Genomic DNA, 26,592 nt, shown 5'->3' with positions numbered 1-26,592 from the left:
TCTTTAAGATCAGAAAAATAAACACACTGCTGAACAAGACTGCACTTATTTAATATAAAAACACATTTATACGTGACGTTTCGATCTTCTAGCCAAGATCCTCATCAGACGTACACTGAGTGATACAAAAAATTACTCAATTATATATTCACAATTCATCTCCCTATCTGCTCTCTCATTGGCCCGTTCAAACAGCCAATCAGAAACATGGAAATCTATCTGAACTGACCAATGGAACAACATAACATTCTACCAGAAAGAAACAACAAGGAGCAAGCAACCATTGAATATATTAATTCATATACATTTTCTGTAATTATCAATAATATTCCTCCATTCTTTATTAATGCTGATACCTTTTGCCCAATTCATTAAGTTTACATCCCCTTCCTTTTCTATCCACCAGGCCTCTTTCCACTTTCTCGGCCACAATCTTTTTTCCCCTTCCAGCACAATAACTTCTTCGCAGTTCACATCATGCCTTTTTTCTTTTACATGTTTAAAGATTGCGTTAGTTTCTCTGCCATACGTCACATCGCTTTTGTGTTGTTTAATTCTTTCTTTCAATAATTTCCCCGTCTCACCAATATATTTCATATCACAATCCTTACAATTTATACAATAAATGACACCTTTCTGATCTCTCTTTTCATTTTTCTTCCCTTTGCTTTTGACCATATCCAACAACGTTCTGCTACCATTTCTATACACCTTGACCCCTTTCTTTCTAAACATCTTTTTTTAAAATCGCGGTATCTTCTCCTAACCCTATAATGCCTTTCCATACCCCCTCATTGTCCGTCCCACTTTTACCTTTCCCCGAGACCACAGATTCTTTAACAATATCCCTTTTACTATAACCATTCTCATACAGCTGTCCTTTAAAGAATTCCACATTCTCTTCTACATTTTTGTTACAAATTTTGGAAATTCTTTCTAACATATTTCTTATGAAATTAACTTTTGTGCTTCTGTCTACATTACTTTTCTTATTACAATAAATACCAGCATTACATTCTTTGTGATACCATTGAGTCTTGGTAGTGCTGGTATTTATTGTAATAAGAAAAGTAATCTAAGAAACGTCACGTGCAAATGTGTTTTTATATTATATAAGTGCAGTCTTGTTCAGCAGTGTGTTTATTTTTATTGATTTTATTCGTAAGACGTTGACTATGATTGTGTGTCATCTTTAAGATTGTTTAGATTATTTACGTAGAATAGTTTTATATTAGTTAGATTAGCTAATCTTTTAGTAGCGTAGCTTAAACTAACACCGATTAGAATAAGTAGTTGTAGCAAAGGTTAGGGTATATTCGATTGTTAAATTTCTCTTTAGATTAGGTTAGATTGGGTATTATTCGTTACGTCTAGGTGAGATTAACTTATGTATCTAGGAAGTGCAATTCCTGAAATTCCGATTACGTTTCACGTAATAGTTAGAGTAACTAACCTGTAATAAATATTAGGTGTTTTTCCCAACTCAGAAGAAAGTGGTCAAAACATAAACACGCTGTTCGAAAAGAAAAATATTCAACTACTGATATGTAGAATTGAATTGGTTTTTTAACCACAGATAATTCATCCGATTTTCATTCTTTATCCGTGATAGATTAAGTGAGATATCACATTTTCCATTTTGTTCAAATGAATTAGTAGGTAGTAGATTGTAATATTATGCAGATATATTTTCTCATAAATAAAATGCAACAAAACAATTCCTGGTTTCAAATTGACCTACACACAGCAAAATCTGCAAAAAATAACGACATAAGATTATTCTGGAATCCATTAAGCGTTCTAAAAGTTGCTATCATCCTCTGTCTGAATCACTCTTTTATAATCACGAATGAAGAAAATAAATCAGTTCAACTTTCGTACCAAAGCCTATAGTGTGGTAACTGTAATATATATAAAGAAGTAGTTCCCTATAACTAAGCTTCCGAAAGTATATTTGGGTCTATATATGCACTTTAATATCTCTTCCAAAGAACAGAAGTAGTTGGATACCCTCGGTTTAAAAATATAAGTTAATAAACCCACAAGAGTCGAACTTCTTTACCTATTGTAAACATGATGCAGCAATATGTTGTACCAACGTAGTATGCTGTAGATGTATCTTTTAATTAGGACGAATATAGTATAACAATTTCGTCCACTTTGGATACTGTAAAATTACAAAGTTAAATAACTAGTTAGTTGTGTTTTACATTAAGAGAAACAAGGGGCTTAGTATATAAATCTCAAAAAGCAGATGTAGCATTTCCGATTACAAGACAATGATGAGGCTAGAGATAAAATATCTTCGTAGGACGCTCTATTAATCATATGATTGAAGTTGGCCCCACCTCGCCCAAATTACAGGAAACGTAGAACATCGTTAGTGCATCGTTAGTACACATTAGTGCACTATGAACTAACGTTAGTGCTATCAGCGTTAACGAGATATTGAAGATTTTTGGTGGAAGGCCAATTTCAGATGAAGTTAACCCCCCACCCATCTTTATGCAGACTGATTTTCACAAAACTTAGTGCATCGTTGGTGCACTTAAACGCACTAAGCAATAACGACAATGATACTATATTTTGCGATTTATTCAAAATTTGTGGTGAGGGGCCAACTTCAGAAATATCAAATTCTATACAAATTGACGTACAAACATGCGGTTAACGGCATTCGTTATTGCATAGTTAGTGCACTTAAAAAACTAAACACTGAAGTTAGTGCTACCATATTTTGGGATTCATTTAAGATTTTAGGTGGGGGGCAACTTAAGAAATATCAAATTATTCACAAATTGACGTAGAAAAATGCGGTTAACGGAAATCGTGAGTTCATCGTTAGTTCACTTAAACGCACTAAGCTCTAACGTTAGTGCTACCATATTTTGGGATTTATTCAATATTTTTGGTAGAGGAGACAACTTCAGAAATATCAAATTCTATACAAATTGACGTAGAATCATGCGGTTAACGGCAAACATTAGTGCTTCGTAAGTGCACATAAACGCACTAAGCACTACTGTTAGTTCTACCATATTTTGAGATTTATTGAAGATTACTAATGAGGTGTGCCAACTTCAGAAATATCAAATTTCATATAAATTAACGTAGAAATATAGGGTTAACGGCAATCGTTAGTGCACCGTTACTGCACTTAAACTCACTAAGTACTATCGTTAGTGCTACCATATTTTGAGATTTAGTAAACATTTTTCGTGGGGGTGCCAACTAAAGGAATATCAAATTGTATAAAAATTGAGACAGAAACATTGGTTTAACGGCAAGGTTAGTGCATCATTAGCGCACTTGAACGTACTAAGCACTAAACTGAATACTACCACATTTTGGGATTTATTGAAGATTATTGGTGGGATGGGCCAACTTCAGAAATATCAAATTTCATATAAATTGACGTAGAAACATGGGGTTAACCGAAATCGTAGGTACATCCCTAGTGCACTTAATCCCACAGAGCACTGATGTCAGTTGTATCATATTTTGCTATTTATTTAAGATTTTTTGTTAGGAGTCAACGTTAGAAATATCAAATTCCATTCAAATTGATGTAGAAACATAGAGTTAACAGCAATCGTTATTGCTTCGTTAGTGCACTTAAACACACTAAGCACTACTGTTAGTGCTACCATATTTTGGGATTTATTGAAGATTATCGGTGGGGTGGGCCAACTTCAGAAATGTCGAATTTCATATAAATTGACGTAGAAATATGGGGTTAACGGCAGTCGTTAGTGCATCTTTAGTGCACTTAAATTTACCATGAATTAATATTAGTGCAACCATATTTTGGGATTTATTCGAGATTTTCGGTAGGGGCCAACTTCATAAATATCAAATTCTATAGAAGTAGAGATAGAAACATGGGGCTAACGGCAATCGTTAGTGCACTTAAAAACACTAAACACTGACGTTAGTGCAACCATATTTTGGGATTTATTCAAGATTTTTTGTGTGAGGTCATTTTCAGAAGTATCCAATTTTATACAAGTAGAGGGAAAAAACATCGGAATAACGGTAATTGTGAGTGCATTGTTAGTGCACTTAAACGCACTAAGCACTAATGTCAGTTCTACCATATTTTAGAATTCATTAAAGTTTTGTAGTTAGGAGTCAACGTCAGAAATATCAAATTTCATGCAACTATATGCCCCACACCAAAAATCTTCAGTAAATACCAAAATATGGTTGCACTAACGTTAGTTCCTAGTAAGTTTAATTCCATTAACGATGCACTAACGACTGCCGTTAACCCCATATTTCTACGTCAATTTATATGAAATTTAATATTTTTGAAGTTGGTTCATCCCACCAATAATCTTCAATAAATCACAAAATATGGTAGCAATAACAGTAGTGCTTATTTTGTTTAAGCGCACTAACGAAGCACTAATGATTGCTTTTAGGCCCCATGTTTCTACATCAATTTATATAGAATTTGATACTTCTAACGTTGACTGCTAACCAAAAGTCTTGCGTAATTCCCAAAATATGGTAAAACTGATATTAGTGCTTAGTGCGCTTAAGTGCACTAACGATGCACTAACGATTCTTGTTAACCCCATGTTTATACATCAATTTCTATGGAATTTGATATTTCTGACGTTGGCTCCTAACCACAAATCTTGAATAAATCCCAAAATATGATAGAACTGACATTAGTGGTTAGTGCGCTTAAGTGCGCTAACGATGCACTAACAGTTGCCTTTAAGCCCATGTTTCTACCTCTGTTTTTTTACAGAATCCGATATTTCTGAAGTTGCCCACAACATCGAAAATCTTGAATAAATCCCAAAATATGGTAGCACTAACGATAGTGCTTAGTACGTTTATGTGAACTAATGATGCACTAACGATTGTTGTTAACATGATGTTTCCATCTCTATTTGTATTGAATTTCATATTTCTGAAGTTGGCCCCCAGTAAAAACTTTTATAAATCCCAAAATTAAGTAGGAATAACGTTAGTGCTTAGTGCTTTTAAGTACACACTATGCTCTAACGATTGCAGTTGTCTCTACGTGTTTACCTCTATTTGTATAGAATTTGATATTTCTGAAGTTGGCTCACCTACCAAAAATTTTGAAAAATCCCAAAAATGTGGTAGCACTAATGCTAGTATGTTTAAGTCCACTAACGATGCACTAACGATTACCGTTATTCCCATGTTTCTAACTCTACTTGTATAGAATTTGATATTTCTGAAGTTGGCCCCCACCAAAAATCTGTAATAAAAGATGGCAGTACTAACGTTAGTGCTTAGTGCTCTTAAGTGCACTAACGATTGCCGTTAACACTATGTTTCAACCTCTATGTGAATAGAATTTGATATTTCTGAAGTTGGCCCCCCACTGAAATCTGTAATAAATCCCAAAATATGGTAGCACTAACGTTAGTGCTTAGTGCGTTTTAGTGCATTATCGATGCACTAACGATTGCCGTTAATCGCATGTTTCTATGTCAGTTTGTATAGAATTTGATATTTCTTAAGTTGGCCAACCCCAAAAATCTTGAATAAATCCCAAAATATGGTAACACTAACGTTAGTTTTTTTTTGTATTTCTAAGTGCACTAACGATGCACTAATAATATCCGTTAACCGCATGTTTGTACGTCAGTTTGTATAGAATTGGATACTTTTGAAGTTGGCCCCCTACCAATAATATTGAAAAAATCCCAAAATATGGTATCACTAACGTCAGTGTCTTATGTTTTTAAATGTACTAAATATGGACTTACGATTGCCGTTAACTGTATGTTTCTACGTCAATCTGTATAGAATTTGATATTTCTGAAGTTGGCTCCCGCCAAAAGTCTTGAATAAATCCCAAAATATGGTAGCACTAACGTTAGTGTTTAGTAAGTTTAAGTGCACTAACGATGTACTAACGATATCTGTTAACCCCATATTTCTACATAAATTTGTATGAAATTTGATATTTGTGAAGTTGGCACTTCCACTGAAAAGCTTGAATAAATCCCAAAATATGGTAGCACTAATGGTCGTGCTAAGTGTGTTTGACTGCACTAACGATGCGCTAAGTTTTCTGAAAATCAGTCTGGCATTCAATGCGGGGGGTTAACTTCCTATGAAGTTGGCCCTCCACCAAAAATCTTCAAGATCTCTTAAACGTATATAGCACTAACGTTATTTCTTAGAGCACTAACGTGCACTAACGATGGACAACGTTTGGTGTAATTTGGGAGAGGAGAGTGTCAAATTCACACATGTCAATTAGTCCATTTAAAAAGCCTAATAATGGTTTCATATCTCTGCTTCTTGTCAAAATAATCAAAATTCAAATTGGAAATCTTGCAGAATCTTACCCCTTTTTTTCTTTCTTTTTTTGAAAGATAAAAGCAGACCTAAAACACATTTCGACACTGTATCCATCGCTTGAATTACAATTTTCAGGTACATTTCGCCAACTCTCTGCCACAAAATTAGAATTTCGAAACAAAATATAAGCTAATCGTTTGTTCTACGTTTGTGCGTGAATGTACCGCAAAATTTTTCATTTGTATCACTTCCGGTACAAATTTAAAAGAGTTTTAAAGTAGGGGCTGGGGAAACGGTAGCCCCCCACACTGGAATTTCGAAACTAATCCTATGCCAATCATTTCTGCTACGTTTGTGCCGGAATGTACCGCAAAAATTTTCGTTTCTACCACTTCCGGTGCAAAGTTACAAGCGTTTTAAAGTCTAGGGGCTACCGTTTAAAGTTACAAGAGTTTTAAAGTCTTCCGGTAGAAAGTTATAAGAGTTTTAAACTGAGGGCTGGCGAAACGGCAGCCCCCACCTTGGAATTTTGACGCATAACCTATGCCAATCGTTTGTGCTACGTTTTTGCCGGAATGTACGGCAACAATCTTCATTTGTACCGCTTCCGGTACAAAGTTCTAAAAGTTTTATAGGGGAGATGCACGGAAAACGGTAGCTCCCAACCTTGAAATTTGGAAACGAAACCTATGCGAATCGTCTGTGCTACGTTTGTGCCGGTATGTACCGCAAAAAGTTTCGTTTGCACCACTTCCGGCGAAACGGCAGCCCCTACCTTGGAATTTTAACACATAACCTATGCCAATTGTTTGTGCTAAGATTTTGCCGGAATGTACGGCAACAATCTTCATATGTAACGATTCCGGTACAAACTTATAAAAGTTTTATAGTTCAGGGGCTCGGGAAACGGTAGCTCCCAACCTTGGAATTTGGAAACAAACCCATGCCAATTGTTTGTGCTACGTTTTTGCCGGAATGTTCGTTTGTCCCACTTCCGGTACAATGTTATAAAAGTTTTAAAGTGGAGGCTGGGGAAACGATACCCTCTCTTGGCATTTCGAAACAAAGCCTATGCCAATCGTCTGTGCTACGTTTGTGCCGGAATGTACCACAAAATGTTTCGTTTTTAAAATTTCAGGTACATAGTTATAAGAGATTTAAAGTAGGGACTGGGGAAACGGCAGCTCCCACCTTGGAACTTTGACACAAAACCTATTCCAGTCGTTGGTGCTAGGTTTGTGCCGGAATGCGCCGCAAAAAGTTTCATTTGTACCACTTTCGGTACAAACGTATAAGAGTTTTAATGTGGGGCTGTGGAAACGCCAGCAACTCGACCTTGGTATTTGGAAACAAAACCTATTCCAGTCGTTGGTGCTACGTTTGTGCGGGAATACACCGCAAAACTTTTCGTTTGTAACATTTCCCGTACAAAGTTAAAACAATTTTCAAGTGGGGGCTGGCGAAACGGCAGTCCCCACATTGAAATTTCGAAACATGACCTATGGCAATCGTTTGTGCTACGTTTGTGCCGGAATGTACGGTAAAGGTTTTTTTTGTTTTTACAACTTCCAGTAGAAGGTAATAGGAGTTTTAACGTGGAGGGGCTGAGGCCCCAAGTTTGAATTTGGAAACAGAACCTATGCTAATCGTTTTTGCCTGAATATACCGCAAAAAGTTTGTTTGTACCACTTTCGGTACAAAATAATAGTAGTTTTTAATTTGGGGCTGGGGAAACGGCAACACCAAACCATAGAATTTGGAAGTAAAACCTATGCCAATCGTTTTTGCTACGTTTCTGCCGGAATGTACCGTAAAAAAGTTTCGTTTGTACCACATTCGGTACAAGGATACAAGATTTTAAAAGTGGATAGCTGTGGGAATGCAGCACTCCCACTTTGGAATATCGAAACACAACCTATGTCAATCGTTTGTACTACGTTTGAACTTTAATGTACCGCAAAAGTTTCGTTTGTACCACTTCCGGTACAAAGATATAAAAGTTTTAAACAAGGGAGATGCCGTTTCAACAGCATCCCCACCATTGAGTTGTCAAACAAAACTTATGACAATCGTTTTTACCATGTTTGTACCGGAACGTACCACAAAAAATTCGCTGGTACCTTTTCCGGTACCAAGATAAGGAAGTTTTAATCTATGGGGCTGCCGTCTCCAAGGCTCCTACCATTGGATTTCGAAAGAAAACGTATGTCGATCATTTTTCTACGTTTGTAGCTTAACACACCGCAAACATTTTCGTTTGTATCACTTCCGCTAAAAAGATATAAAAGTTTTAAACTACGAGGCTGCAATTTTCAGAGCATCCCACTTTAAAATTTCTATATCTTTTTAACAGAAGCGGTACAAACGAAACTTTTTGCGGTACATCCCGATACAAACGATTCAGATACTTATCATTTCGAAATTGAAACGCAGAGGGCTGTCGTTTCCAAAGCCCCCAATCGCAAACTCCTATATTTTTGTTCCGGAAGTCGTACAAACGAACATTTCTGCGGTACATTCCGGTACAAACGTTGTACAAACGATTGGCATTCGTTTTATTTCAAAATTCAATGGTAGCAAGCTTGTGGAAACGTTAGCCTTCTAGTTTAAAACACTTATAACTTTGTACCGGAGGTGGTACGAACAAAAATGTTTGAGGTACATTGCGGAACAAACGATTGGCTTAGATTTTGTTTCGAAATTCCAAGGTGGAGAGGCTGCCGTTTCGCAGCAACCCCACATTAAAACTCTTATAACTTTTGCGGTATATTCTGGAACAAACGTAGCACAAACGATTGGCATAAATAATCTTTCGAAATTCAATGGTGGGGCTGCCGTTTCCCCAACTCCAACTTTGAGACTCTTATAACATTGTACCGGAAGTGGTACAAACCAAAATGTTTGCTGTACATTCCGGGACAAACGTAACACAAACGATTGGCATAGGTTTTGTTTCGATATTCCAAAGTAGGTGTATCGCCGTTTCCACAGTCCTCCATTTTAAAACTCTATTATCCTTGTACGGAAGGTGGTAAAATCGCACATTTTTGCGGTACAATCCAGCACGAATGTAGCACAAATGACTAGCATAGGTCATGTTTCGATATTCCAAGGTGGGGGCTGCCGTTTTCACACCCGGCCAACATTAAAACTCTTATAACGTTTTACCGGAAATGGTAGAAACGAACACTTTTGCAGTACATTCTGGCACAAACGTAGCAAAACGGATTGGCTTATTTTTTGTTTCCAAATTCCAATGAGGGGAGCTGCCGTTTCCCCGGTTCTTACCTTAAAAAATCATTAAAATTTGTATCAGAAGTGGTAAAGACGAACGTGTTTGCGGTACATTACGGCGAAAACGTAGCACAAACGATTGACATAGGTTTTGTTTCTAAATTCCAAGGTGGGGAGCTGCCGTTTCCCCAACCCCACTTTAAAATTCTTATAACTTTGTAACGGAAGCGGTACAAACGAAAAGTTTTGCGGTACATTCCGGTACAAACGATAAGCATAGGTTTTGTGTCGAAATTCCAAGGTGGGGAGCTGCCGTTTCTCCAGCCCCCACTTTAAAACTCTTATACCTTTGTACCGGAACAGGTACAAATGCACGTTTTTGCGGTACATTCAGGTACAAACGTAGCACAAACGATTGGCATAGGTTTTGTTTCCAAATTCCAAGGTGGGAGCTGCCGTTTCCCCAGCCCCTCCACTTTAAAACACTCATAATTTTGTACCTGAAGTGGTACAAACGAAAAATTATGCTTTACATTCCGGCACAAACGTAGCAGAAACGATTGGCATAGGTTTTGTTTCGAATCTCTAAATTGGGCTGGCTTGCGAAATGTACCTACAATTTTCTTCTCTTTATGACGATTAACCTTAAAGACACAAATATTAGGTTTCTTCAATTTTCAGTTTCAAAAGATGGAATATGAAACACATTCCTGGAATGTTTAATAAATTGTAGTTCTCTGCATTGTAGTTCTCTGCCGTTTATAACCATTCTTGTTTAATATTATTTTTCACTGTGACTTAACGGCATATTTGATCGATTTTGTATTGCTGAATTAATCCATCTTTTCTAGAATTTATTCTTATTTCAATACTGAGATCTATCACTTTTATATTGAATTAATATTGAATCCGCTTTCCGTTTTAGTATCACACATAAAAACAGAGATTTATAACAGGAATACAATTTGAATGAACGCATACTCTTAATATAAAGTACAGTCTACGTCTTCTATAAAAACTGAATGTATTGGTTAAAATATAAAGAATATTTGTGATTTCATTCTTGGATTGTCTTATTCTGTAGTTACACGGAACTTTTATAATGAGATACAAAACTATGTTTTCTTTATGATAGAAATTAAGTGGAGTTTCGTCCGCGAAATGGAATTTGGAATCCCCTTGTATTGTAAAGCTGTTACCAAAATATTGTCTCACATTAAACTATCATGTTTTCTATTGAAAGAGCCTTCATTATCTCGTCGGGTGTCTACCATAAAATAAGAGGAACATATAAAAGCAAAAGCAGTCCTCTAATTCTTGCGATCGCATTAGCATGCGTACTTCCACTTCCTGTATGTAGCAACAAGTTTCCAGCATACTGAGACATTTCAGCATTCGTTTCATTGTCTCAGAGTGGCTTTACTAACCTAGAATTCTATATATTTACAACTTCAAACTATCTATTACAACCAGTTATATGCTAATTAATTAGTGTATTTCACAGTGTTTTCCATCTACATTGTTTTGTGTCCTTATGAATATGTAGAAGGTAGTTAGGTATGCTTTAACATGTTGCGTGCACATAGTGAAAATATGTCTGGAACATAGTATAGTCAAATTGAAGATATCCGTTATGTCACTAAAGCAAAATAACTTTAAAAAATGAATTAGAGGACTGCTTTTGGGTAACATGGAAGACTAATTTATGGTAGCATGCCAGAAGATCAAATATTGCACAAACTCTTCGTGTTATTAGAAATCAATCCTGAAACATCAACATATTTGACTTCAAACTTTCACCTCTACAACTTTTTCATGCTTTTCCTTATTTTTCCTTCACAAATAATGGTGTCCAAAAAACTAACTTTAACCAAGAAATTCATTCTATAGCTTTGCTAATATGCTGTAAAATTACGCAAATACGAAATTAACTGGCTGCGGTGGCTTAGTGGTAGAGCGTTCACCTCTGGTTCCTTGGGTCCCGGGTTCGATCGCAGCCCCGCCAAGTAAACTTTGTGGTGGACAAACACCATGTGCGTGTGTTTTCTCGAGTTCTCCCGTTTCTTCCCACTTTCTTCATTCCACCATGTCACTCATTACTCATAATCACCGTCTCCTTTAGCCTAACCGGCATAACACGGAACGTAAAACTCAAAGATTGCATTTAATCTCATTTCAAATACGAAATTGTAAATAGTGTTCACATAAATGAATCAATAACGGAGTTACAAGAATATAATGCTTTCCAGTGAGGTATTTACAAGTACAACTTTCTTGAGGCGAGGGTACAAATAACATCTCAGCTTTCAGTATCCTGAAAAGTAATTTGCAGAGGTTAACAAATATCATGAGCCACATAGGGGCATCACGGGCTGAACAAGTTGTGGAACCCAAATCTGGTCTTTATGAAGAGAGGTACCTGAGATCCATTTCGGGTATCATGGCAATCAACCTTTGAGATTGTTATCCCAATCGCATAAGGAAGTTGGTCAACACAAGAACAATTTGGCCCACATGGAACGGAACATTAAACTACCCTCAAAAGATATGCAAACGGATTGTTCCTTTCAGAAGTGAAATACTGTATACCAAACAACCCAAAACGAACACTCCAAGTAAACAGAAAAATAGTGACACAATGTGAACCTCGCGTTCGAAAGCTGCATACAACCTTATTGTCACACTTGGTTCATCAAAAATTTTTAAAGCACTTTGATGGTATATATTGCATCCTGCTATGTATACGTTTAATATTTATATTCATAATTTGTTTTCATTTTCACGAGAATGTAAGACATCATAAATGCAAGAAATAAAAAAGATGAAAGTCGTAAGTTCAGCATAATTACGTTTGAAAGAATCATGTATTTGATATTTAAATAACTTCATAAACTTTTCTGTAGTGGGACTGTTGTGGTTAAAATGTTTGGAAGTTCCTCGAATTTTAATGTTTGCCATCTAGTAGGAAAAGTTTCATCAATTGAGAAGCATTCTCCTATAAATAAATTCCTTTGCTTAACATATCAGGAACGTGAAAGAAAAAAGGCGAATCCTGAAATCGGAGCGTTAGGAAATCAAGCTGAAGGTTTTGCAAGTACTTCAAGATATCAAGTCCAGATTTTTGTTTATCTCTGTGAGAATACTAAGGACAAACCAGGGAAAACCGCGGTATCTATGGGTTTGTTGTTCATAACTGTCTGATTCGAGGAACAAAGAAGTTGAGTTTTCTAGTTAGACCTATTTCTTACAAGGTCCTGATGTTTTTATGAATTTTGAAGTGAAGAATTTATAACCTAAGTACTCACATGGAGGACGCTAGAGGGAAATAGGGCGCGAGTATGAGGGAGAAATAATATGGCTACGTCAGACCCCAAACTTTCTTACCAGACAAGATGTATTCGGACCATATTTATGTAGGTCATACCATATCTATGTTTTCTATATACGAAAATAGGTGACTCCCACATTTACTGTACCTCTCTACTTGCCCCTCCAAATATATGACAACTGGTATTAATAGTGGGTATTCTTGTGTTGAGAAACACAGTTCAAGTTCCATAAACTTTCAAAAAGGTGCTTCGAACATAGATTTTCTTGGAATGGGTATACTTCTAACTTATGAACGGTGTACTTCTATTCTATATGTGATAAGAGAATTTATGTTCTCGTGTTTGACTAATTTTAGTTAATTTTTGCGCCCTTTTCAGTAGCCAGACTATATGAGACATGAATCTACAAGTTAAGTGGATTTCCAGGGACATGAGTTCCAATCGGTAGTTGAGTCCATGTACCCTTCCGCAAACGAGTGTACTTAACAATATAGTCACGAGAGGGCTGTATATTAATTCGCTTACATTTAATTTACAAAATGACTAAATATTGAGACGCTGGGAGGAGTCGCTAGTTTTATATAAAATAATATGTCACTGTGTTACAGGATATTGTGAACGCGGATCTTCCATTTGGTCCCTAGCACAGGTATCTCAAGGATCCCGAGGATCTCGTATTTCATCTTATGCCTCATTTCCACCAATTCTTTCATAATCATTCTCTTTTATTAAGCTTTTGTTTCTCTTAGCCTACAAAGCATATGAAGGAGAACTAAAACTGAAAGAAAACTGTTAAATATATTTATTAATTTCTTCTTTGAATAACACATTAGATACTTCTTATAGTATTTACCTCTTTTATATACCTCACGTTTATATTGGTTGAATTTATTTCATTTAGCGTAACTTTTCTGTAAGTGTACCGTATAGAAACTCTGGTTACATTAACTTTGGTAATTGTAAACGTGGAGCACAGTGACTCAGTGGAAGGGCTCTTATCTCTAAAACATTAGTTTTCTTGTTCGATCCCCGGTCAAGTAAGTTTGTAGTTATCTCGGGGAACTGCCGTTTCCCTCGCATTATCATTACACGAATTACGTTGAGGTAAAACATTCCATTTTGCGACTGTCCTCAGACAGATTATAATGCGTTTCTGAAGCGATTACTTTTCTTTTAATTTAGTTTAATTTACCTACAGTTCTGCTACCGGAGTAGTATGATACCTATACTAAAGGTGGGCACTAACTCAATATAGTACGAGTCAACCTGTGAATCATACGTTCATAATTATACACTTTGAAAAATTTACGCATTACGAAATTTTACGTGAGCGTTTACACAGTATTAAAGCCTGTGCTAAACATCTTGGTAGTTCAGCTAAACGAATAAAACGCAAGATCTGATGTGACGTTGCTGAGTGCTAAGGGGTGTAGCTATGACTAAGCAGACGAACTACAGCGCGATCAGGTGGCAGAGGATAGACGTGGATGTGTACAAAATAAACGTGGCTATACCGCTGGCCTCTCATTTGCTAGCAGCATTTTAAGGGAACTTGGAGCGCCGCCTTCAAATCCCAAGATGTTTGTCACTCCGTTTACAGTTTAAATCCAAAACCTCTCATTGGAACCTGATCACATATGGATCCTGCGTGAAGTGATAATTAATATTCCAAATTGAAATATGGTATTGGTAGTTGTTGCACCAATGTTAAAGTTGCAACTCAGCTAACACAGAAACCTGTTACAATCGATAGCAGAACTTTCAACCATTGAGGAATATAAAAGTTTATCTCGCAAATAATTTGATAATGAAATTTACAAAAAAAAAATAATAATTTAATCAAAAATAGAACCATTAAAGTCTGTGTACCCATGACTAAGCTATGTGGAAACATAATTAAATTAAGTTCGTTTATTTACATTTTTCACACTGCACTCATTGAGACATTTTATGGCGTAGACTAAACACTGTGATTTTAGGATAATGAGATTTATAATGAACCACAAAGCAACATTTATCGAAACTAATCCTTATAGTCTGATGTCGTGGGTGAACATTAAAAGATTGACGTCGGCTAATTTTGGTTTACACACTACATCTGTTAGTGTGTATCATGGTTTAGTTCCGAAGAGTCTTATTATATTCTAGTATATTTTTCCAGTACCAGGAAGAATGTACACTATTTAAAACAAAATAGTTACTAAAATTAATGCACGCATTCTGGAACTATATGCAAACTTAAGCATATTAAAGAGCTGAATTACAAGGTTTTCAAACTATATTTGTTGGTATGTTTTACACACTGCCTCTCAAAAGCTCACATTTCGCCTTGGGTAATTTATTTGAGGTCACAGAGAAAATATGCTCTTTTAAATAAACATAAAAATGACCATATACATGTTTGTATGTCACACTTATGTGTGAACAGAAATATAGTTAGATCGGTTAATTGCGGTTTGAAAAATGCACCAGTGGACATTATTTCATGGCCTAGATCCGAAGACGCACGTTACATTAGAATGATATTTACTTTAATTCCACTAAGAAAATATAGTATTTTAAATATAAAAGAAACATTGGAAATTGTGGCTTCTAACTTGAAGCTATACATGAACATATAGATAATCAAGTTGATTAACTACGGTTTTCGCACTACACATGTTGAGATGTTTCATGGTCCAGCATGCAGGACTCTCATTACTTCCTAATGGTATTTTCATGGAAAAGTATATATGTACCACTGAATTCCTTCTTTTTTTGTCAAATTGATTAAATATTTTGTTCATAGCAGATTATTAAATTACACCTTGATTTTTTTCAAAATTATGACGTCACTCCATCGCCACCATACCAGCAATGGCCACCAAAATGTTCCAAATTGTAGAAAGGTTTGCGTATATGTAACCTATTAGAAAGTGTCTTCTTACTGCGTGTGATTACTGAGTTGTAGATATTTTAAGTTATCTATCATGATTTAATACACAAAGTAGAAGTGGATAAGTGACGCCATGCTGAGAATAGACCATGGATGTCATGATAGTACCGCGGGGAATCTGAAAGAGGGCATTGGATTTCATACTAAAAAGCAAATGAATTAACTTTGTACCATCCGTTACTTTATAGTGATCTTACGACTGTTTTATGTTCACCATTGACGCAATAATGCCATCCTGAAATATTAAATAATCCCCTGTCGTTAGGCTAAAATTCCAATGTTGCCTCTGTATTTCCAATGTTATATTAATTACAAATATGCTACAATATGAAAAATGAAGCATTTATGTTAGTTACTCTTTACAAGATGTTAATGAGTTATTCCCTAAATTCGACCTTCTATCATTATTAAATAGTTAGTGGTTAAATATTTCCCTTAATCAAAGAGAAGTATATTTTGTTGTCAGAAATGCATTTGTTGTCAGAATACCATGATTTGTTGACATTAACTTATGCAGAACGTACGGAGAATTAGTTATCCACAATTTTGTTTTAGATCCGCCTTGAAAAGTGTTTGTTTGTGCTTGGTATTTTACTTTTTTCTGTCATTCATTTGTTCGTTTCTTTAATATTTCTTTCCCTATTAAATAACAGAACACAAATTGTATTTCTTGGCACTTGGCTTTTGAGGTTTTTTGTCACAACATAAACCCCTTCCGCAATAGCGTGAACTTTCCAAACCACAAAGAAAATACTTCAAATTTAAGGATCAACCTTTAATTTACGGATATTCTTGACTTAATATGTTACTTTCCTCCTGTAGAGACATTCTGGACATGAATTTGATATGTATGTTAACCTACCAAAAATTGCATATACAATATATTAAACTTTATTCCTTCCTAATAAAGAAATAAATGAACATACATTAAAAAAAGAAAATGAATATGTCTGTATTTATATAAAACGGCTTTAATAGAGAATTTGATATTAACCCATTGACTTTACATTGAAAATCAAATATACTTACTTTTGTCTTATGCAGTAAAATTATATATTTCTCCTTTGAGTTTCGCAATAAACATCAATTTAAATATACCATATAGATTACAAAAGTGCTCAAAAGTTATATTGTTCAATTCTTTTATTGTTTCTAACGAAAATGTGAATCGGTAGAAAGAATCTAAAATCCCGGATATAGTTATGCCCCTGCGTTAACAAAGTAATCACTACTACTTACTTGTAGCAAAAGAAGAAATTAATGCATCGTTTATGAAGAAAGTCCGTGAATGAATTGAAATCCCTATGGAAATTAACATAGAAAAGTCGAACGGAATGAAAATATCCCGTGGAAACATGCCCTTATGGATCAGAGTAGAACAAAGAAAACCTTGACGAAAGACGCTTATTGCACCAAACAGATCAGATCAAGAATTGCCATACCTAAAGAAGCATTCAACCAGGAAAGATCACTCTTAACTAGCATGCTCAATAATGGATATAAGAAGAAGTTGGTCAAGTGCTATGTATGGAGCGTTGGACTGTGTGGTTTAGTGAATTGGACATAACGGAAGGTTGAGAAGAAATATTTCGAGAGCTTCAAATTGTGATGGATTGATGTGAAGATAAAATTGGCAGAGAGAGCAACAAACGAAGATGTTTTAAAACGGAAAGGAGAGAAGATGACACTTTTAGTTACCATTGTTCATAGAAAGGTCAATTGGATTGGACACATCTTGCGAAGAAATTGTATTCTTCACACCGCCATAAAAGGAAAGATGGAAGGGAAGCGAAGAATAGAAAGAAGAAGAACACAGCTGATCGATGATTTTAAATTTAGGAGAAAATATTGGCGGTGAAAGAGGAAGCTGAAGATCGACAAAAGTGGAAGAAACATTTCCAGGCTAACATCTAAAATTGAACAAAAAAATCCTCATTAGTCCCAGGACATGCCGAAAGGCAGAATACTTAATAATAAAATATTCATTCATTGCTTACAGATCCTTAGATAATTGCAGAAAAAATGGGGCTCTCATACAGCGAAGAATGGTTCATTGGCGTGTGTAAATTATGTTCGCCTCTTACTAGACTTTAAATTTCTTGGAAGCGTTACACAAGGAGTAGAATTTGAAACTACAAATATCATCATTTTATTTTATAGATATTGTTATAAAGAACCTTATTTCTTTAGAATTCTTGCTTTTTATGTGATTGTGATTAACAATTTTGTTATATCCGTATATTTCACGCTTGTTTTAAATTTTCTGTCCTGTCAATATAGACAAAGAAAATATTAAACCTATAGTTGTGAAGAAAGGATCGATTATTGTCCACAAAGGTTATCAGAATACTCAAACTTACCGGGATTATCCATTTTGAGACCCTTGTATATTCAAACTATGTTTTGCATAAGCTTCGGGAGTCTTACAAAACGGCTATTTCTATCCGTCCGTCCGGCGACTTGTATTATCTTTCTGTATAGAAATATCAGTACTATAGATAATCTAAACGTGGTAAAATTGATATAAGCGATCTTATGTAGGCAATATGTGGCATAGCAAAATCAATTTCAATGTTATTTTGTATTAAAATGTTAAATAATCTACACATAGTTATCAAGGGTGTATTCAAATGAGCAATGTTTTGGGTCTTTTACAAATAAATGCCAAAGTTGTCCGGAAACAGTTATGTGTAATATTAAAATTGAAAAAATGCAAACACTCACGACTATCAACAATTCCATTTACTAACTTAGAAAGAAATATAAGTTGAAAATACTTTCGTCTAGCAGATAATGTTCCAACATCAAATAACCTTAGAAGAGTTGCAAACGATATTTTATTTTCATAAGAGTTTATTCTATGAGTTTTGTAATATAAGTATCTCTGAAACTTATTCTGTATCAGTTCAATTTTCGCAATGTACTGCCTATAATACAGTGTCCAAACTATACTTGGATAATCAAGTTTGCTTCGTACTAGAAAATTGAATAACATAATAATGACATATTGATTATTAAAATCTCTAGTACTTCTTATCACAAAACCTAGAAATTTGAAAACTCCACTGACAACCTTTTCTATGTGTGCGTTAAAACACAATTTGGTATTTACAATGACACCCCAATCCTTTACTTCATGTAATACACATTTATTACATTTATCTTTTTCTTTCCAACTCCTGTTGCGATCCTGCTAAGGGCCCGGTCCTTAGGCTGAGTAACACCGGATAATTCTAGGCACAAAAGTACTTTCAAGTAGATCTGCTTTAAAATTAAGGAGTTGATCTGCACGTAGAATCATTGCAAAAGCCATTATGTTTACACACACACACACACACACACACACACATATATATATATATATATATATATATATATATATATATATATATAACTTACATGCACTGACATAAAATAACGGGCAAAACTTACGGCTTACGTGAAAAGTTGCAATTTTGCATGATTGCATGATTGTAGCCTTTCGTAGTTAACCCACAGAGAAATTGCCAAAAGGATTTTTTTTAATTATTAAGGGTTCTGAAAGTTGATGAAGAAAGTTCCAATGTTATTTAAATGTTTTAAACATATAATCTCACATTTTACGTACTTGGAATTGGAATAAAAACTTGAAATTCGGTATTTTTGTACGTTATGGTTAGCGTTACCTAAAAAAAGTGAATAAAATAAAAATTTCCAATTTTGGAGTAGTTTTCTGATAAGTGAAAAATCTTCTCCGTGTGATTTATAAGAGACACCTTTTAAAACCCAAAATTATTGGGCACTTCCTGTAGGGCTACAATGATCTAGTTTGTTTGATATGATGCCGACAGGACCGAAACTTAAATTGCCAAAAGCGAATCTTGTTAATTTTAGGGTGTCTAAAGGGACGATGAAGAAATTAACCATGTTAGGAATACTTAAATGGGCCTTCATTGGACTTATCTCATATATTAAGTACTTGCCATTGAAATGAAAACTTGAAATTCGGTATGCTTGTATGTTTTTGGCAGCATTGCCTAAATAAATCAAAAAAGAAATCCAACTGTAAAGTGGTATGATGAGGAACTGAAAAACCATACGCGCAAAGAGACATCTACAGCCCAAAATGTTAAGGTACTTCATGGGACAATGAAAATTGGCATCATTGTAGCCTTTCGAAACTAACCTACAGGAAAATTGAGAAAAATTATTATTATTTTCTTAGTTTTTATGGGTACTAAAGAGATTAAGAAGAAATTGCATTGTTATCTAATTGGATGTTTCTTTTGTATACAAAATCTATGGAAAGTTGAAATACGTAAGGAAACTTGAAATTTGGTAGAATTGTGGGTTGAAGAGGTGCAAGGCAGAAGGGTGACTAAACGCAGGGGTGAGAGGACTATGTTCCCAGCTTGGCCAAATTTATGACTATGTTAAAAGTAAACACCTGAACTTCCTTCTTTATGCATAGGTTGTTGCATAAGAGACACGAGGCCGTACGAGGTACAAACGAGGGGGCCTGGGAGTGGAACCCCAGCTGTCCAATTGCTACTCTCTCTCTCTCTCTCTCTCTCTCTCTCTCTCTCTATATATATATATATATATATATATATATATATATATATATATATATATATATATCAGTTGCCCCAATTTAATCTTTGCACGGAAATATCTCGAGAATAGTTCAACATAAATGAACCGAACAAAAACTCAAATAGGAAATTCCATGAGGCACATTGCGTGCTGTTCTCGTAGTGACGTCAAGATCGCCCTTCATGGACGCCCAGTGCCAAACTGTATTATTTTAAATGGAAGCATGGGGCGACTCATACCTCGTTCGACAGATCTTTAAAAACTATAAAGGTTGTGGCAAACGATTGTTCATATTGGTCACCGTATTCTAAATGCTGACTGTATCAGATAAAATGTCTAGCACCACTAATATGAAAACGATTTAATACAAATTAAACGCACATAATCTCAAACAGGAAATGCCATGGGGCACATCGAATGGTATTTTCGCGGTGCTCACAGGGTTGCCGTTCATAAGCCTCAGTGCTCAACTTCAAAATTTTAAATTGAAAAATGGTGCGAGTCATACTTCCCTCGATAGATCATTAAGAACTTAAGAGTACTGTGACAAAAGATTATTCATATAGGTCACCGTTTTCAAAATGGCCTCCAAGACATGATGTATGTATCAGACAAAACATTTAGTACCACTAATATGAAAACCGTTGTAGATAAATGAACAGAGATAAAGGAATTGGAGATTAAAAACAGAATAAATTTTATTGTTCCCCATTTCCCAATGGAAATGTGACTGGTATTTTTTCCAGAATTTTTTCAGACATCATTTGCCGTTGCTATTTGATGAAGTTGTAAAAGCAAAACTGAGAATTTGGGTTCAATTAGATAGAGCGGCACCCCACTCTGCACAAAGGATGATAGAGTATTTGCACACGCGATATACTGGAAAATGGATTTTGAGAAACGGACCAATACTATGACCCGCACAATACAAAGATTTATCCTTGCCAGATTTTTATTTGTGGGGATATATGAGAAATGTTGCATATGAATGCGAACAAACAACTAGAGAAGATATGATCTAATGAATTCGAGTAGCTTGTGCTCAAATGCATCGAAAGGTTCCATTATAAACTGTTGTGCATTTTCGCCGAAGGATTATTTTATGTATTCAGGAAAATAGAGATGTTATTCAAAAAACTTTGAGAAAATTACTCCATTTTGATGGTAAGTGAGAGGCGAGGGACTCACGAAGAAAAAGCCTTGGACATGTAATGCAAGAAGACACAGAAGAAAAAGGAAAATAATCGAAACAATATCATACAGAAGACAGTCGAATGAAACCAACGTTTGTACACATTGCTCTAAAAACTGCATTGTTCCACAATTTTGTTTCGAATTTCAGTTGATTAATTTTTTCATCAAACAATTGCCTGCAATAAAAATGGAAGATACAATTTAACATGAATTTTACCTAATTTTCTTCATTACAGAGACATCTAGGCCTATCTCTTATAAAAACACGTTTCAGTCAATTTTGTTGCATAGATTCAATTTGCAGAAAGTAAGGCTCTAATTTGCAATTTCACCGTTCCATCCCGCTTACTCACTTATAGAAAAGGGTTGGAGCGATAATTTTTTAGAGATTAGAATTTCGACTTAGCATTAGGGCGCCTTTAATCTAACCATCATTACCTCTGTTCCAGCATTCTGGAGCCGTGAAATGATAATATCCAGCTGCGATTTCCTATTCGAAGTTTTGTTCTGACCATTTATTCTAACGGTTTTCACTCTTGAGCACTGGACATTTTATCTGATAAGATACCATGTCTTGATGGTCATTTTGAAAACGGTGACCCATATGAACAATCTTTTGAAACAGCGATTTTTAGGTTTTGAAGATCTATCGAACGAGATATCACTCGCCCCATGTTTCTATTTAAAATTTTGAAGTTGGGTCCTGAGCTTCCATGAAGGGCGGCCATGGAGATCACCGTGACAAGACCGTTCGATGTGCCCCATGGAATTTCCTATTCGAATTTATATTCGGTTCATTTATGTTAAACCGTTTTCGAGATATTTCTCTGGAAAGATGAAAATAGGCCACGCTATATATACAGTAGGCACGAATGAACCTGCACTATAGCCATGAACATGGTTAATTAATGTCTAATTAATGATGTATTGCATTATAAGGATGCCCATGCGATACTGTAGTTTATAATTTGTCACATTATATTGCAAGAAGTGTTGATCGATTTACGACCATAACGTTTACTGGAAATGTCCGTGACAATATTTCATTGGAGTAAATAATTCATCCTTTCCCGTTTTATAAGAAAAAATACATTTATTGACGTTTCAACAGCGTTCCCAAAGGCATCAGTTAGAGCCTAGCACTAATTTTTCCCTTTAGGTAACTCCTCTAGCTTGGGTCTGGCCATACTTCCCAATCAATACAAGTATTGCAATATTTGTCAGCAGCGGTAGCGTGTACAAGTGGAGTTATCACCGAAGTTTAACTGCACAGGTCGCAACCTCCCATTATGTTCCTACAAGACATCGGAAGAAAAATGAAATGAATTGTTTTTGTTTTACGACCCACGCTTATGCCGGTTAGGCTAAAGGAGACGCTGATGATTAGTAATGAATGTAATGGTGGAATGAAGAAAATGGAAGGAAACGGGAGAATCCCAACGAAACCCACGCACATGGTGTTTGTCCACCAAAAAGATCACTTGGAGGGTGCTGGGATAGAACCCAGGACCGCAGCCAAGAGAGGTGAACGCTCTAACACTGAACCACCGCGGCCCCAAGAGACATCGGAAGATTATAACCAATATGCAGTATTATACTATGAAGATACGATGTTGCAATGCAACTTGCACACTCTTACTTTAAAGTGCCTTTAGTGCCCTCGGTACATTAATGAAGAAAGTTTTTTAAAACGTAAAAATATGTAATTCTCATCCCATCCATCAGAGCCCGACACTTTTATCATGCAACATTTCTAAGAAAACGAAACTTCTGAATTGATCCACTTCGAGTTCAATCTTTCAGAATCGACTAACTGAAAATTACTATTAACATAAGTTTGTCTCCCATTGTCTTACTAGAAAAAAAATGTATAAATTAGTTATGATTAACCCGGGAACGCTCGACAGGTGAGCGCAGCGCTCACCCTGGTTTATGTTTTCGTTTCAAAGTCGCCCTACTGGGGTCACAGACTTGAGGCGCCGACTTGCTGACTCTTGATGTGTCTTGTGTCTGAGAGTCAAGTGTAACCTATTCATCCTCTTCTGTTGGAGTAGCACTGACTTTATAAGTGTGACTATGCGTAATTTGTGAGCACCACGGTCACTTGTCGACCGACGCCGAGAGTGATTTTTCTGAGATCATGGACAAAAACAAGGAGCAGATTTAGCTATGGCTTGCGAAAAACAGAAGAAAACGGTACGATTTGCTGCCTGTCAAGTGCTAATCTGAGGGAAACCCACTGTCAGCATCTTCTGGAAGTATAATAGATAACGTCAGTACAGTGACGATACATGCAGTAGAATAACGTCTTATTTAAATACCTATTGTATATGTCAAGAGACATAAGTACAGTGTTTACACTAAGATATTTATATCTTTAATTTCGTTAGAAATTTCCAACTCAAAATATAAATAGTATGAACATATGCAGAGCATATACTGAAAACTCGCTCTAATTATGTAAATATTTTTTTAAGAAAATGTAATCCTTATGTGATATATGCGATAATGACAATAAACATATAATTTTATGCGACAATGATAATCAACTAATTGTATTGTTTATGGGATAACAGAAATTGATTTCATAAAGAAAACCTTTAATAATAAAAATAGATATAACTTTAAGAATGGTAATAAGAAATTATTTTATATAAATGCATCATAATTTGTTTTGCCATTTTATTTTAATAATAATAAGTAGTTAGATATGGTTACTACGAGCGCATTTCCCTTCCACCCCCTAACTACCAAAAAATTATGAAGCCACCACTAATTATTACACTTTAACACAGAAGGTTAGCGCAAAGTATTCCCATAACTACAATGTTAAAGTGAGATTGAATATGCTTTTATGACATTTAAAATCATAAAAACTTACATCTAAAAACTTACAATTTAAAAACTTACATCTAAATCTACAACTCTTCTAACTTATAATGACCCCATGGTAGGGTATTGATCCCATCCTTTAAAACACATCTCTTATCATCCACACAACTTAAAGCTAACTTATTTACTTCTATACTGTACAAATCATGCTTATAACTTCTAATCAAATTCATCTTCTTATAATATTCTTTTTGGTTGAACAAGCAGTCTTTATAATCGTTAAATGATAGTTCTTTACTTACAACATTTTTCTTAACTCCTTTTGCTTTCTTACAACATTTATCTTTGTCGAACCTGATTGAATACATTTTTGATCTTAAACCAACAAATTCTTCTATGATTGTTCCTTTAAGTTCATCTTTCATCTTACCAAGTATTTTCTTATTGACCTGTGGTATCTTATATCTGTTATCTTTAGAGTAATCACTCGTGTCGAAGTAATCAATATAATTTTTCATGTCCTCGTACACATCTTCTGTTTGAATATGGTATATATAGCTATCAGTATCTGTATAACACACTTCTATTTTGTCTTGATATTTTGGTTTCATTACATTATAATGGAAATCGTACATTAAATATTTTGATAAATCTAGAATTGACATACCAACATAAATTGGTTTGTTAAATTGCACTTTAACCTTGTTCATGTGAACTGCTACTAAATTTTCCGTAAAAACTGTAGTACTCTTATAATTCGGTTTTGCTACAAGCTTCTCGTATTTTTTCTCGTCACTTACAAGTTTGATATTAACTCTCTTTCTAATATTTTCCATAGTCTTTCCAAAAACTGAATTGTTCATGAGCTTATAGAAGTTTTTTTCAAAGTCATTTGTTGCTCTAGTTCTCATCTGCGTGTTTAAATCAATATATTTCTTTAACCAATCTGATTGTTTGAACTGTATTACTCGATGTATCTTGTTAAGTTTTAATCCAAGTGAAAGGCATTGTTTTAGGTTTCGATAGTGAATTACATATTTTTCTTTATCATATAGGGTTGTTAATAGCTTCGATTGTTTTGAACCAGGCGGACATATATTTTGAGGAGCTAATGGATAGTCTTTGTGATAGTCATGTAATTCTTTAGGATATTCAAGATCAACTTCTAATATATAACCAGTATCAGAATCATCAGTTATACTTGTAAAATCTATTTCTTCAATCTCATCTTCACTTAACCATCTAAATCCCTTATACGGTAAATATTGACTCATTGCCCACCCATACAAGTTATTGGCATCTAGATACATTAAGTAAGAATCTTCTTTATTCTTATCATAATCTTCCATATACTTATTGTTTGCTTTTACATATCTTTTTGAGCATTGACTAATCCCACCTCTTATACCTTTCTCTACCATTAATACCATATCATAATCCCACAACAATTCTAATTTTATATTCGTCATCTTTAACATAGCATCCCAAGCTAAACCTGGTGCCGTCATATACCAAGCTGGATCAAGATCATAAGCTTTAAGACATGTTTCTCTAAAGTTCTCAAACACATCTGCTAACAATAATACATCTGTTTTAAAATATAAATCATGGTATTGTCCGAGATTCTTAATGTCAAATGTTTTCCATACTTTCTTTGCGTGTTCATAATCTTCATCACTTATATGTGTGTTCATAAGCTTGTTGAAGAATGCTTCCTTTAGTGGTAATTTTCTTTCTTTAAACCTATCCCAATTGTTAATATAATCATATGGGTAAACACCTTTTCTTATTACAAGTTGAAACTGTTCTTGATTAGGATAAAAGTGTTGTGTATGTATCATTTGCTCAGGTTTCAAGTTCGATGACAATTTGTCTAGACTAGAAGCCATAAATCTAAATGAATCTACAAATTTCAATTTAATAGTTCCAACCTTTTTACTGAATGATATGTATCTTTCTTCATTATTGGGTATTAGATCTATTTCTTCTTTATTACATCCAAGCTCTTTTATAAACAAGTGAGAGTCATATCCTGTTAAGTTATGTATGATCACTGGTACAAACTTTGGTACTTTAACTTTTAAATTGCAGTTATTACATAGTGGTGCTAAAAATTTTCCTGTTATATGATCGTGATGCTTAACTTTATAATTTTCTTTAGTATACTCCTGCTTACAGTAATAACAACATTTAGAT

The sequence above is a fragment of the Thermobia domestica genome, chromosome 18, assembly GCF_964235325.1.
Source record: "Thermobia domestica chromosome 18, izTheDome1.hap1.1, whole genome shotgun sequence".
Taxonomy (NCBI): domain Eukaryota; kingdom Metazoa; phylum Arthropoda; class Insecta; order Zygentoma; family Lepismatidae; genus Thermobia; species Thermobia domestica.
Note: the sequence above shows the minus strand (reverse complement) of the source record.